Genomic DNA, 13,392 nt, shown 5'->3' with positions numbered 1-13,392 from the left:
ATTTCTCTTTTTGGGGAGGTTTCTGTTTTGTTGTGTTTTGTTTTGGTACTAAGGATCAAATCCGGGGCACTTAGCCACTGAACCCCATCCCCATCCTTTTTATTTTTAAACAGATTCTTGCTAAGTTGCTTAGGGCCTTGCTAAAAGTGGCTGAGGCTGATCTCAAACTTGTGATCCTCCTGAATCAGCCTCTCAAATTGCTGGGTACAGGTATGTACCACTTCACCTGACTATTGAAAGACTTTTTGTGTTATAGATCTATTCAGTGTTATAGATCTATTCAGATTTTTTCATTTCTTCATGTTTTAGTCTTGATAGCTTTTCTGTCCATCATCTAGTAATCCAATTTGCTGGAGTACAATTGTTCCTAGAACTCTTATTTGTACACTGGGGTTCATAGCAGCATTATTCACAATCGCTAAAATGTGGAAGTAACACAAGTGTTCATCAATGAATGAATCCATAATCAAAATGTCTTATATATATAGTCATTTACTGCCTAATGATATTTTGGTCAAAACTGGACACATTTCAACAGTGATCACATAAGTTTATAATGAATCTGAAAAATTCCTATCGCCTAAGATGTTGTAACAGTGCAATGCATTACTCAAGTTGTGTTAGTGTTTCTTCACTGTGACCAAAATATCTGACCAGAAAGACTTAGAGAAGGAAAAGTATACTTTGAGGTTTCAGAGGTTCGGTCTATGGTTGGCCAACTCAATAGCTCTGAACCCCAGGTGAAGCAGAACATCATAGCAAAAGGGCATAATGAAGGAAAGCTGCTCAGTTCTTAGCAGCCCGAAAACAGATAGAGATAGACAAACAAAGAGAGAGAGTGAGAGAGAGAGAAAGAAGGAGAGAGAGGAGGAAGGAGACAGAGTGATCAAGGAGCAAGGAATATGGTATATAATCCTCAAGGGCACATCATATAATTCCCAGTGACCTACTTCTTCCAGCCATGCCCCACTGCCTACAGTGACCTACAGTTAACCACTCAGTAATCTACTCAAATTAATTGATAAAAGACCTCCACTGATGAGATCACAGGTCTAATAATCTAATCATTTCACAAGTGAACATTCCTGCATTGTCTAACATGTACTTCTTTCTCCACGGACACCTCAAATCCAAACCATAACACATGTGTTTGTGATGATGCTGGTATAAACAAACCTACTATACTTTCAGTCATATAAAAAGTACAGCACATACAATTATATATAATACATAATATCCAATAATGATAATAAACCACTATATTAGTGGCTTATGTATAAACTTTACTTTCAATTGTTATTTCAGAAAGTACTTATAAAAAGGTAAAGCAGTATGCTGTATTACATCAGTAGCAGCTTCATACACTTTGTGTTTACTGCTTCTCAAGTGCATCAAGAGGCCAAATCAAGTGACTGATCTGTGCCATCTATGTTTGCGTAAGTACACTCCATTGAGTATACAAGGGCAAAATCACCTGACAACAAATTTCTCAGAACATCATTCTCATTAGCATGCCTGAACATACAAAGTAATACGATTCAGTCTTTAAAAGTAGGAGATTCTAACATAAGCTACCACATGGCGAACCTTCAGGACATATACTAAGTGAAATAAGCCAGTCACCAAAAGAAAAATAAGTATAATTCTACTAACATGAGGTATTTAGAGATGGAGGTTGGTTGCCAAAGCTGGGGAAAGGGGTAATTATTGTTTAATGAGTTTAATTTCCATTTTACAAAAGGAAAAGAATTCTGAGATGAATGGTGATGGTTATAGAACATTATGAATATTTTAATACACTGAACTGTACACTTAAAAATGGTTAAGAACATAAATTTTATGTATGTATATATTTTACCACATTGAAAAAACTGGGGGGGAAAAGATGGAATATAGATGTTGGGGGAGAGCTTAATCACAAAGATGATATGCTAATTTTCTCCTATTTGTACTGTTGAGTTTTTTTATACTTTTTTTTATTATTGGTTGTTCAAAACATTACAAAGCTCTTGACATATCATATTTCATACATTCGATGTACTGTTGTTATTTGCTTTTTCTTAATACACAAATGGACTCACTGCTACAGTTATTATTCTCTTTCCCTTTACCATTTCATGAAGTTCATGAACCCCGACTACATATTCTCTGGTTGTAGCTGGGGCTTGTAAGTTGGTTGGCTTCACTTTAAGATAGTTGGTCAGTCACCTGCCTGTACTAATATGGAGACTCTGTTGATCTCTTCCCTGGAGACATTCAATTTCTTAGAAGATTCCTCCAATCTCCTAGATGGAGCATATACCTCCAGTGCTCTGCAAACAAATCCAAAGGGATATGGGACAGAAATTAAGAGAAGGGGGTATATCTCCTGAATCAGTGGTAGGCTTTTGCTTAACCTCTGCTTAAAGTGTATTGATTTTCTGTACTCTTTGCAAATCTGGACCACCACTGGCTTGACTTCTCTAGATAAACAGTTACCATTTTCTACCAAGATGAGATGGAGTACTAATTTACTCCAGGTAGGGTTAGTGCTATTTAAAAGAAATGTGTAATTTTTTATTTTCTAGCAATGCAGCCTCAGGAAAAAAATTAGAGAAAAAGCTGAAATTGACTTAATGTTTTTATTTAGCCCAGCGGATCTAAGATCATTTCAATATGTAATCAATATGAAAATTATTAAGAAGATATTTTAGTCTTTTTTGCATACTTAAGTCTTCTAAATCTGGTATGTACTTTAAACTTACAGCACATCTCAATCAGGCCTGCCCACATTTCAAAGGCTCAATAGACATATGTGGTTGATGGCTATCAGACAGCTGTGTTTATAACTCCAAAATTTCAATGGCTCAACATAAGAAAACTTTGACTCATGTAATATGTACAATGACATCAAGCAGGTCTATTTCCAGTCTGGACCATCTTGCCCTGTATCAAGAAAACAACAACAACAAAAGAGAGAGAGAGAGAGAGAGAGAGAGAGAGAGAGAGAGAGAGAGAGAATATCTTCATGAACTTTTTACTATGCCAACCCAGAAGTAACACAATTTTCCATCAAAATCCAGTACCCAGAATCAGTCACATGATCCTATCTAACTTGAAGGGGTAAAGAAATTAAATGTTCCCTCAGGCTTAGTATGAAAGGAAAATAATGTGAATGAGAACTAGAAAGCCATTACCCCAAAGAGGCACTTGGCTGAATGGACAGCATGCAGTAAAGGGGCTAATAAGTCCAGGGTATGACTGTTTCTTATACAGATTTTTAAGTCAGTTTTTAGGCTGAACTGTTATCTCCAATTTTAAAGAAAAGTCATACCTGCAATTTTGGGGCCTTGATAGGGTAAGGACTACTTTGCCTCTTGCATGTCCTTATACCAGCAAAACAGCAAAGAAGTATTCACTGGAATATTCAATGAGTAAATGTGAAAATGCAGATGAAACTGAGAATAGGAAAATTGATCAATTCAGTTGAAGATGATAGCAAATGGCCCTGTAAGGGCATAAGGTTTGAAGTGGATGCAGCAGTCAAGGCCTTTTGAACTTCAAAAATGACCAACAAGACCTCCTTTGTAGGACAAAGTCTTGCACTGAAGGAAAACAAATTTGAGCAGGAAAGGTGCAACAGAAACAAAGAATAGACGAGGCCCACATAAAAGTGATGTGCAGTTAACAGAACCGGGAGATCTGGAAAGGCAACCTACCACCTTTTTACTATCACCCCAAATAATTCTGTGAAGTTAGAAATGCTGCCCTGCATCACATCTTCTCCAAAAATTTCAGAAAAAATTATTTTCAATAAAAATGACCCATGAAATTTTTCATATCCACACTCATACAATTTATTATAAGAAGGGAGGCAGGGTAGACGAAGGAGAAAATGACATCTCTACAGACAACTGAAAGTATGCCAGAAGGACAGACACATGAAACAGTTAAGAAGTATAACCTACTATCCCCAAACAAAAATCATTAAGATTATATAAACATGAAAACAACATTAGAAATAGAGAAACTCAGAAATATGAGAATATAATTCATATTTATAATACTGAATTGCATATACTGGGGGAAAAAATAAAATCAACTGAAGCTTCCACTTTAGGAAACTAGAAATGAAGAGCAAATTAAATCCAAAGTAAACAGTAGAAAGCAAATAATAAAAATCAGAAATTAATGCTAATGAAAACAGGAATAGAGAAAATGAACAAAACCAAAAGCTGATTCTCTGAAAAGATCAATAAAATTGATAAGCCTTTAGCTAGGATAACTAAGGGGGGAAATGATGGCACAAACTACAAATATCGAAATGAAAGGAGACAGAACCACAGATTCTCTCTAAACGTACATTACTATAAAGATGATAAAGGAATATAGGCTGAGCATCTGGCAGATGAAGGATTCATAGTGTAAGCAAGTTAACAATATCATGTAAAGGGCTGGGATTGTGGCTCAGCGGTAGAGTGCTCGCCTAGCACAGGAGGGACCCGGGTTCGATCCTCAACACTACATCTACACCTAAAAAATAAATATTAAACAAAAAAGAATATAAGTTTCTTTTAAAAAAAATATCATGTAAAACTATCTTCAGGCTATGCAAGTAAAGTTTATAAGAAACTAATGATTTTCTGTTTAGGCTTGAGTCCTATCCCCAAGATCTCTTATTATATATAAGCAAATATTCCAATAACCAAAATACTTGTGGTCCTAAATATTTTGGATAAAAGATACTTAACTTATAAACAACTCTACACCCAGAAATTTAATAACAGACCAATATGATGACTTGGAGCACTTCTATGAAAGACATAATTTGGCAAAACTCACACAAGACATACACAATCTGAACAGCCCTATCTATTAAAGAAATTAAAATAGGATGGGACTGTGGCTCAATGGTAGAGCGCTTGCCTAGTATGTGTGAGGCACTGGGTTCAATTCCCAGAACCACATAAAAAAAATAAATAAAGATATTGTATCCATCTACAACTAACAATATTAAAAAAATAAAGAAAGAAATTGGAATAATAATCTTCCAAAATAGAAATCATTATGCCCAAAAGGCTCACTGGTGAATTCTACCAAATATTTAAGGAAGAAATTATACCAATTCTCTGTAAGTTCTTTTCAAGAGACAGAAACAGAGGGAATGCTTCCTAATTGACTCCATAAGGCCAGCATTATACTAATACTAAAACCAGACCAAGATGTTACAAAAAAAGAAAAGAGACCAATGATTCTCATGAACACAAATGCAAAAATCCTCAATAAAACAGCAAACCAAATTCAACAACCTATAAAAAGAATTTTATACAAGTAGAATGTATACCCATTATTCAAGGATAACTCAACATTCAAAAATCAATCCGTGTGCTGGGCATGGTGATGCACACCTTTAATCCCACAATTTGGAAAGCTGAGGCCAGAGATCTCAAGTTAGAAGCCAGCCTCAGCAATTTAGCAAGGCCTAAGTAACTCAGCAAAACCCAACTCAAAATAAAAAATACAAAGGGGTGGGGATGTAGCTCAGTGGTAAAGCACCTGTGGGTTCAATTCCTAATGCCAAACAACAACAACAAAAACTAGTTAATGAAATCAACCATATCAACCAATTAAAGAAGCAAAGCAGGGGCTGGTATTGTGGCTCAGTGGTAGAGTGCTCACCTAGCATGCATGAGGCATTGGGTTCGATCCTCAGCACCACATAAAAATATACTGTGTCCACCTAAAACTAAAATGATAAATATTTTTTAAAAAAAGAAGCAAAGCAACACAGTCATTTCAACAGATGCAGAAAAAGCATCTGACAAGCCAGGCACAGTGGGGCACATCGATAGTACCAGCTATCTAAAAGATTGAGGCAGGAGGATTACTTGAACCCAGGAGTTCCAAGACCAGCCTGAGGAACACAGTAAGACCGTGCCAAAGAGAAAGAGAAAGAAAAAAAAGAAAAACCATTTGACAAAATCCAACTCTCATTCACAGTAACTCTCAGAAAACACTAGATATGGTGGCACATGACTATAATCCCAACAACTAGGGAAGCTGAGGGAGGAGGATTATAAATTCTAGGCCAGCCAGAACAATTTAGGGAGATCCTGTCTCAAAACAAAAAATCAAAAGGGCTGGGAATATAGCTCACTGGTAGAGTTCCCCTAGATTAAATCCCCAGTACAAAACAAACAAATAAAAAACCTCTCAGAAAACCAGCAACAGAGGGGAACTTCCTTAAATGGACAAACAGCTACAAAACCTATATCTTAACATTCTTAATGGTGAGAAATTTAAAAAAGCTTTATAATGAGATCAGGAACAAGGCAAAGATGTCACCTTTTACCAATCCTTTTCAACATCATACTGCAAGTTCTAGTTAATGTAAAAAGCCAAGAAAAGGAAATAAAAACTATACAGATTGGAAATGTACAATTCATGGAATACTTAATGTTAGACTTCATTAAAATTATAAAATTTCTGGTCTAGAAAAGACACTGTCAAGAGAATAAGAAGACAAGCCACAGACTAGGAAAAATTATCTGTATTAAGACACCACAGATAAAGGACTATTATTCAAAATATCAAGAGAATTTTTAAAACTTAATAAGAAAACAAACACCACAATTAAAAGCTGGGGCTGGCTGTTCAAATATTTAAAAAAAAAAAAAACAAACTTGGGACTGGGGCTGGGGTTATGGCTCAGTGGTAGAGCTCTTGCCTGGCATGTGTGAGGCTCTGGGTTCGATTCTCAGCATCACATATAAATAAATCAATAAAATAAAGGTCCATTAACATCTTAAAAGAAAAAAAAAAAACTGGGGCTGTGCAAGATGACACAACCCTACAATCCCAGCAACTTGAAAGGTTGAGATAGGAGGACCACAAGTTCAAAGCCAGCCTCTAGCAAGGCCCTGAGCAACTTAGTGAGACCCAGCTCAAAATCATATAAATAAAAAAGGGCTGGGGATGTAGCTTAGCGGTTAAGTGCCCCTTGGTTCAATCCCCAATACCAAAAAAAAAAAAAGCGGGGGATACCAAAGTCTTAATAGACACCTCACCAAAGAAGACATACAGATGGCAAATAAGCATATGAAAAGAAGCTCCATATAAAAGAAGCTCCATATTGTCACGAGGGAAATGTCAACCAAAAACAGATACCACTACACATGCAATGGAACAACCAAAATCCAGAACAATGACAACATCAAAAGCTGGCAAGGATATGGAGCAAAAGGAGCTCTCATTCACTACTGGTAGAAATGCAAAATGTTACATCCTTTTTGGAAGATAGTTTTGACAGTTTCTTAAAATGCTAAGCATGCTCTTGCTATCTGATCCAGCAACTGCATTCCTTGGTGTTTAACATAATGGAGCTGAAAGCTTATATCCATGTAAAAACCTGTACACAGAAATTTATTGCTGTTTTATTAATAATTTTCCAAACTTGGATGTAACCATGAAGTCCTTCATTAGGTAAATGGATAAACTGTGATATATCCAAACAATGAAATACTACTCAGCACTGAAAATAAATGCCACAAAAAGACACCGGAGGAAAGTTAAATGTGTATTTCTACATTAAAGAATCCAATGGAGTTGTGATTGCAATCATGACCTTTTGGAAATATTAAAACTATGGAGAAGTTAAAAAGGATCAATGGTTTCCAGGGGTGAAGAGAAGAAGGGAGAATAAACATAGCAGAGAATTTTTAGGGTAGTTGAAATTAGGCTGTATAGTACTACAATGGAGGACATGTCATTTTACATTTGTCAAGACACGTAAATTATACTCTCAAGAATGAACTGTAATTTAAACTATAGACATTGCATAGTAATGATGTGTCAATGTAGGCTCATCAACTGTAACAAATGCGACATTCTGGTGTGAGATACTAATAATAGGGCAGTGGTGGCTTATGCATATGTGAGTACAAGTATGTGGAAACTTTGTATTGTTCAATTTTGCTTTTGAACCCAAAACTACTCTAAAAATTAAATTTCTAAAGTGTGTGTGTGTGTGTGTGTATATATATGTATATATACACACACACATATATATACATATATGCACATATATTAAATATGCATTCTACTATATATATTTCAATGATGCATTTTTATATTTTATTGACTCCAAATGATTCATCAAACCTACTGTGAAATCAGTATGCCTCTTAAAAGCAGCATATCACTGTTTAACTGGCATCACTTTTTTGGGACACAGAATATTGATATTTCTATACCTGTTAATTACACAGTTAAATGCATTTTAGGATTGAAGAAATACATTCTTGAGCATACAGCTTAACTTCAGAAACCTTGGTGAGTTTGCCAGTACTAACAGCCAAATATTTCTTATACACAAACTTTAACAGACATAATAAATGTAGAAAAAATGTTAAATATGTGAATCTGAATGGAGAATACGGGAGTTCACAATGCTATTCCTATCTCTTTCCTAAATATAAAATTATTTCAAAATTACAAGTAAAAACAAAAACATAAATAATCAGAATCATATGTTGAAGTTCTAACCTTTTTGACCTTATATGGATATAGGTAATCAAGAGTTTCAAGTTAAAATGAGGTTATTAAGACTGGACCCTGGTCCAATGACTGGTATCCTAATTTAAAAAAAAAAGACATTTAAACACAGACTTATAAAGAGAAACAGATTCTAAAACTCAAGAAATGCCTGAGATTACTAGAAGTTAGGAAAGAGTCCAGGAACAGATCCATGCACAGTTCTACTGCCACTTTGATTTTGGATGGCTAGTCTCTCCAACAGTAAGGTAATGAAGTTCTACTATTCTCAGTCAAAACAGACAAAGGAACATATTAGAGAGTTAAAGATAAAAAAAGATCTTTATACTAAAGTAAATTTAAAACTGTTTACAGATCTGAGATATACTTTTACTAAATAAAGATGATTTAAAAACCAAATATGCAGGGCAAGATGGCACATGCCTGTAATCCCAGTGGCTCAGAAGACTAAGGCTGGAGGACCACAATTCAAAGCCAGCTTCAGCAAAAACAGGGCACGAAGCAACTCAGTGAGATTCTGTCTCTAAATAAAATACAAAATAGGGATGGGGATGTAGCTCAATGGTTGAGTGCCTTTCAGTTCAATCCCCATTCCCAAAATAAATAAATAAGTAAAAAATACACAAATACTTAGTTTGTTATTCACTTATCTTCACAAAATGATTGAAGAAACCAAACCTTGCACTATAATGAAAGCTACATGGTATTTTAAAACTAACCAAACTCAAATGAATTATCTTTACAATAAGTAAATTTTGTATAAATTAAATCCAACTGCAAATAGATACTAAAGAATAGAATACATTGAATGGTTTCATGTACAATTGATAAGTTGCCTGTGTATTAACAAAAACTGATTACAAAATATAATGGAAAAATGATCTCCCTTATAATAGCTTCCCAAAACATGTAAGAAAAACTATAAAACTATTTAAAGTCAAAAAGACTTATGAAGCCAGGCACAGTGGATCACACCGGTAATCCCAGCAACTCGGGAGGCTGAGTCAGGAGGATCTCGAGTCAAAGCCAGCCTCAGCAGATTAACGAGGCAATTAGCAACTCAGAGAGAACTCATCTCTAAATAAAAAATAAAAAAAGGACTGGGGATGTATCCCAGTGTTTAAGAACCCCTGGGTTCAGTCCCCAGTATCAAGAAAAAAAATTAATGAAAGGAGGCATGCCATTTTATTAATTAGAAAATTACATTCTATAAAAAGGGCAGTTCTGTCTAAACCAATATAGAAATGTTAACATTTTTGAATGGAATCAAACCCAAAGAATGCTATAAAGACATATGAAAAAACAAAGTAAAATATCCTCAATCTTTGAAAAGGTAACAAATATTTTTACCTTACCAAATAATAAAATGTATTGAAAGATTACTAATATATTGATTCCACGGTCAAGAAACCAAAAGTAAATCTACATATATGGAAGAATATAATAAAAGAAACATTTTAGATCAATACAATGTATTGATTTTTTTAATATTTATTTTTTAGGTGTAGATTAACACAACATAATGCCTTTATTTTTATGTGGTGCTGAGGATCGAACCCAGGTCCCGCCCGTGCTAGGCGAGCGCTCTACCACTGAGCCACAATCCCAGCCCCATGATATTGAGAGAAATATTCTAACCACTTGGGGGAAAAAAATGGATCCTTACCTCATGCAACAAAATTAATTCCAGATAGACGGTTTTAAGATTATATAAGATCTTGAAAACACTATTGCAATGGAGAAGAAATTTTTAAGTTTGAGATCAAAAGCAGAAACAAAAAAGAAAAAGGCTGATGTAAATTGTTATTAAAGTTAACAATGCATAATAAATTTTTGTTTTAATGTAGCAATCTTAATAAGCCAGGGACATGTCCTGCTTTAGAGTTGTGGCTAGGGTAGTTACTGTGAGAATATTTTATTCTACTCAAATGACTTCATTTAAAAAGAATAATTTTCAACTCTGATTTGACAACTGAGTTCTTATAATAACTAGTAATAAAAGTACTTTTTCCCCCCCTCACAATTCTCTGACTGCTAGCTTTAGTTGGAATGAAAAAACTGATCTAAATCCAGGTAACTTCTGACTAGCTGATATTCAAATATTAAAATGTGGGGCTGGGGTTGTGGCTCAGCGGTAGAGTACTCATCTAGCACGTTCGAGGTCCTGAGTTCAATCCTTAGCATCACATAAAAATAAATAAAATAAAGGTATTGTGTCCAACTTCAACTAAAAAATAAATATTTTTTTAAAATATTAAAATGGGGGCTGGGGATGTGGCTCAAGCGGTGGCGCGCTCGCCTGGCATGTGTGCGGCCCGGGTTCGATCCTCAGCACCACGTACAAAACAAGGATGTTGTGTCCGCCCATGATTAAAAAATAAATATTAAAAAAAAATATTAAAATGCATATTTTTTTAATTAATTAAAACTAATATTCTAGGTTAAAGAATGAGAAGCACCTGCAAGAATTTCTTTTTTTCTGTTTCTCTTTCAAGCTTGAACCACTGAATCTGAACACTACTTGAAACTAGACAGGTTCAATCACATGTTGTAACCACAATTTTCCTCTAGGGAGGGAAAAAAAAAAAACACTGTTTATTTAAATGTGATAATTCATGTCAAATTCCTAGTATCTTTTCCCTGTCCATCACAGTTATATAAGCATTTGTATCTGCAACATAGAAGAATTATTCCAAATGTAATTTAGATTCTTTAACACAGTTATTTTTACTTTCCAAATTCTCTTGTCATTTCATAAATTAGCTCAAAATGCAGGGTGTACGGAATAAGACCTAAATTATGATACTGACTATACACAGGCTTAAAGACTTCAGAATAAGGGTGGAAGCCAGTAAGAGACAGTCCTGAGTCCTGATTTAGATTGTCCCTCACCACTACCTGGACCATAATAAAAGATACAGAAGGCAACAGCATCATGCCACAGTGGCTAAGAGTCTGGTGCAGAGGTGCTAGTTGTGTTAAAAGTTACTGAGAGGCTGAAAGACATAGGACAGAAAATCTGGTACCATGGAGGCAATCAATAACACAAACAAGTCGGGGGGTTGGGGGACAGGTAGCATATGAAATGGGATAGGAGCTAGGCATGGTGGCATACTTATAATCTCAGTAGCTTGGAAGGCTGAGACAAAAGGATTGCAAGTTCAAAGCCATCCAGTTCAAAGCCAGCCACAGCAGTTCTCAGTGAAACCCTGTCTCAAAATTAAAAAAATAAACACAAGCTAGGCTAGGGCTGGGGATATAGCACAGTGGTGGAGCGTTTGCCTAGTAAGTGTGAGGCACTGGTCTGATTCTCAGCACCACATAAAAATTAAGTAATTAATTAAATGGAGGTGTTGTGTACATTTACAACAATTTTAAGGGGAGGGGGGAGGCTGGGATGTAGCTCTGTGATAAAGTAGCCTGGGTTCAATCCCCTGTACCAAAAAAAAAAAAGGGGGGGGGGGGGAAGAAGAGTGGACGGAGGATTTTAAACAGTTAAAAAAAAAAAAAGCAAGTTTTGTGGATAGATCATTCCCTTAAACATCTGGGTACCAAGTAAGGAGATAAAGGGTACCAGCTTGTTAAGAAATAGTTTCTTTTCCTTACAATTTCTACGAGATACAAGGCTCAATTAGAGACTTCTGATAGGAATGAACCAATGAATAGACCAAACAAAGGATAGAAATAGTCAAAATTCTCACAGATTTCATGAACACAAACTAAATGATACTCTTTTTTTTCTTTTCTTGAAGCCGCTGGGATTACAGTCATGTATCACCACACCAAGCAGTGGTACTTCTAAATTTTTAACAGCCACACTGAAAATTATTTAGCATTTTTATATAGGCTGCCCTGGCCCATACACTTATTCCAAGTCTTTCCATATTATACACAATGCAAAGACTCAAAGTGGAGCTAAAAGACCTGCCAACAACAATTGCTATTAAACATCTTTTTAAAAGTTAAATACTATATTTTTATATAGGTTTGAGATGGGCAGTAAATTCATTTTTAAATTTACAACTGCTTTTTTTTTTGGAGGAGGGGGATACTGAGGATTGAACTCAGGAACACTCAACCACTGAGCCATATCTCCAGCCCATTTTGTATTTTATTTAAAGACAGGTTCTCACTAAGTTGCTTAGCACCTCGATTTTGCTGAGGTTGGCTTTGGACTCAAGATTCTACTGTCTCAGCCTCCTGAGCCACTGGGATTACAGGCATGGGCCACCTCACCCAACTACAATTGCTTTTGAGGAAAGACATTTTCTTATACCTAGCAAATTTATGACAATTAACATTTATAAAACACCTACAGTGTGACAAGCACATTGCTAAGTATTTTCAGACTATGGTATTCCATGAAAGTCTAAATTACACTTTGAGAAGTCAATTTTATTATCTCATTTTACAAATGACTTGTAATAGTTCACAAAGTTCAGTTTCTGTTTCTCAGCATTCAGAATCCAGCAGAAATGGTTGTTCAAGCTCTCCTTTTGATAGGTATCATCAATAATGAACAATTACAACCATCTTAAATCACAATAGAAGAAAAAGCCCATGGTGTTGCAAAGTAAAGGTTTAGGGGATTTTGTTGTTGTTGTAATGTGTGTGTGGTTTTGGTTTTTTTGAGTATATGTGTATGTTTTGTTATGTTTTTTGTTTTTGTGGTATCAGAGACTAACCACGGGTACTCTACCATCGAGCTATATCTCCAGGGGCACTCTACCACCAAGCTACATGTTTGTTTTATGTTTTTATTTTGAGACAGAATCTCGCTAACTTACCCAGGCTCGCCTCGAACTTGCAATCTTCCTGCCTTGACCTCCAGAGACAATAATGGGATTATAGCATGTACCA

General features: G+C 35.5%; 1 protein-coding gene across 5 annotated transcripts in view; it reads right to left on the bottom strand.

Annotated features, from left to right (window-relative positions):
• The window catches only part of Bmpr1a (bone morphogenetic protein receptor type 1A), a 131,125-nt gene that overhangs the window by 85,257 nt on the left and 32,476 nt on the right, over positions 1–13,392 (bottom strand). Inside the window, exons 1-2 of one of the 5 annotated variants that reach the window (XM_026397022.2) lie at positions 3,314–3,372; positions 2,745–2,925 (exon numbers count right to left, since the gene is read on the bottom strand). The exons of 3 other annotated variants lie outside the window; for them this stretch is intronic. The gene's annotated coding sequence lies outside the window, so the exon portion shown is untranslated. Of the gene's footprint in view, positions 1–2,744; positions 2,926–3,313; positions 3,373–13,392 lie in introns of those variants that run through there. One more of the 5 variants, XM_026397021.2, reaches the window with a different exon arrangement.

This window comes from Urocitellus parryii, chromosome 5 (genome assembly GCF_045843805.1).
Source record: "Urocitellus parryii isolate mUroPar1 chromosome 5, mUroPar1.hap1, whole genome shotgun sequence".
Lineage (NCBI taxonomy): Eukaryota > Metazoa > Chordata > Mammalia > Rodentia > Sciuridae > Urocitellus > Urocitellus parryii.
The sequence above is the reverse complement of the archived record's forward strand: the minus strand, read 5'-3'. Positions and strand labels throughout refer to the sequence as shown.